At 46.2% G+C, this 2500-nt stretch overlaps 1 protein-coding gene across 7 annotated transcripts in view; it reads right to left on the reverse strand.

Annotated features, from left to right (window-relative positions):
* LOC126986413 (lachesin-like) overlaps window positions 1-2500 on the reverse strand; it is a 105790-nt gene that overhangs the window by 11798 nt on the left and 91492 nt on the right. The gene's annotated exons all lie outside the window — the stretch shown is intronic.

The following is a 2500-nucleotide window of genomic DNA, read 5'->3' on the forward strand; positions in this document are numbered from 1 at the left end:
CCTTTCTTTCTTTATTTTCCTTCTCTTCCTCCTTCCATCTATTCTTCCACCATTTCTACTCTTCCTTCTTTCTCTTTTTTCCTTCATTTTTATTCTTTTTCCCTCAATTTCTTCCTTCCTTTCTTTATTCTTCTCTTCCTTTCATCTTTTCTTCTTTTCATTTTTCCGTCCTTTCTACTTTTCCTTCCTTCTCTTTTTCCTTCCTTTTCTTCTTTTCCTTAATTTCTTCCTTCCTTTCTTTATTCTTCTCTTCCTTCTTTCATTCTTTCTTCTCTTCCTTCTTTCCTCCTTTCTACTCTTCCTTCCTTCTCTTTTTCCTTCCTTTCTCCTCTCTCTCAATTTCTTCCTTCCTTTCTTTATCCTCCTCTTCTTCCTTTCATTCTTTCTTCTCTTCCTTCTCTTCTTCCTTCCTTCCTTCCTTATCTTCCTTCCCTCTCCTTCTCTTCCTTCTTTCCTTCGCTTTCTCTATTCATTCTTTTTATTTTCTTTCTTTTCCTATTTCTCTTTTTTAATTTCTTTCCTTTTCATATCCTTTCCTATTTTTTTCCTTTATTTCTTCCTCTTTTCCTTCCTTCGTTTCTTCTTTTCTTTCTTCTTTTAAATACTTTCCCTTTCCTTCCATCTTCCTTGTTTCTTTCTTTCTTTCCTTCTTTTTCCTTCTTTCCTTCCTATTTTTTTCTCTATTCAACGTAAATATTAATACATTCCTCTCTCTCTCTCTCTCTCTCTCTCTCTCTCTCTCTCTCTCTCTCTCTCTCTCTCTCTCTCTCTCTCTCTCTCTCTCTCTCTCTCTCTCTCTCTCTCTCTATTTAGTTACTCAAGTTTCCTTCGTTCAATACTTTCCAACTTCGTCTTCTTCCTCCTTTCTTCCCTCCTCCTCCTCCTCCTCCTCCTCCTCTTCCTCCTCCTCCTCCTCCTCTGCCAGATGTCACCTCCGTGTGTTGAATGATGGGGGAGGAGACTGACCGCATCTCTCTCTCTCTCTCTCTCTCTCTCTCTCTCTCTCTCTCTCTCTCTCTCTCCTTCCTTAATCTCTGCACGCCCCGGCTCCCCCATTTGTACCTCCCCCCCCCCCCCCCTCGCTCTCTCTCTCGCCCTTCGGCTTAGATAAAGAGGGGAGACACATTCTGAAAGGGAGGAGAGGGAGGGTAGGGAGGGGGGAGGAGGGGGAGTGGGGGCAGCCTTGAAAGAAAACGGGCGTGTGGTTTGATAGAGTGATTTATGAACACGGAAGAAAACGGAGACAGAGTGAGTAAGTGAGGGGCTTAAGGAAAATTTGTGACGGGGGTGGGGGTGGGGGGAGGGGGGAGGAGGGAGTGTAGAGGGAGAGGGGTAGGTGTGAAGGGGAAAGAGGGGGAGATGAGGGGAGGGAGATGAGGGAAGGAGGAGAGATGAAGGGGGAAGGAGGGAAGATGAAGGGGAAGAAAGGGAGATGAAGGGGGAAGGGGGAAGAGGTAAAGGGGGAAATGAGGGGAGATGAAAGGGGGAAGGATGGGAGATGAAAGGGAAGGAGGGGAGATGAAGGGGAGATGAAGGGGGAAGAGGAAGATGAAGGTGGAGGAGGGAGATGAGAGGGAAGAAAGGGAGATGATGGGGAAGAAGGGGAGATGAAGGGGGAAGAAGGGGAGATGAAGGGGAAGAAGGGGGGGAGATGATGGGGAAGGGGGGAGAGGGGGGATAAAGGGGAGGGTCTCTCTCTCTCTCTCTCTCTCTCTCTCTCTCTCTCTCTCTCTCTCTCTCTCTCTCTCTCTCTCTCTCTCTTCATTCTCCTGTCTGTCTGTCTGCCTGTTTTTCTTTTTTTTCTTTTTTTTCATATTTCTCTGTCGTTAGTTTCTGTCTGTTGCCTCTCTCTCTCTCTCTCTCTCTCTCTCTCTCTCTCTCTCTCTCTCTCTCTCTCTCTCTCTCTCTCTCTCTCTCTCTCTCTCACCCAAGTCACGTCTCTTCCTGTACACACATGTTGGAGGAAAGAACATATTTGTCCCTCCTCCTCCTCCTCTTCCTCCTCCTCCTCCTCCTCCTCCTCCCCTCCTCCTCCTCCTCCTCCTCTTGTGGCCCTTAAACCACTTTAATATAAGTGAAAATTTTTCCCTCTTAAAATTCCCGCGCCTTCCCTTCCCTAATTCTCCTCCTTTGCTTCCTCTAAACTTCTCTCTCTCTCTCTCTCTCTCTCTCTCTCTCTCTCTCTCTCTCTCTCTCTCTCTCTCTCTCTCTCTCTCTCTCTCTCTCTCTCTCTCTCTCTCTCTCTCTCTCTCTCTCTCTCTCTCTCTCTCTCTCTCTCTCTCTCTCTCTCTCTTCCTTTACTCTCCTTTCCTTTATTCCTTTTTTCCTTCTTTTCTTTTTTCTTCGTTTTTCTTCTTTTCCTTTTCCTTCTCCCTCTTCCCCTTTTCTCTCCCTTTCCTCTCATTTTCCTCCCTATTTCTCCCCTTCCATTCCTCCCTTCTCTTTCCCTCCTCCTCCTCTAACCCTTCTTTTCTTTCCCCTTTCCTCTCTTTTCTCTCTT

This window comes from Eriocheir sinensis, chromosome 61 (assembly GCF_024679095.1).
Source record: "Eriocheir sinensis breed Jianghai 21 chromosome 61, ASM2467909v1, whole genome shotgun sequence".
NCBI lineage: Eukaryota > Metazoa > Arthropoda > Malacostraca > Decapoda > Varunidae > Eriocheir > Eriocheir sinensis.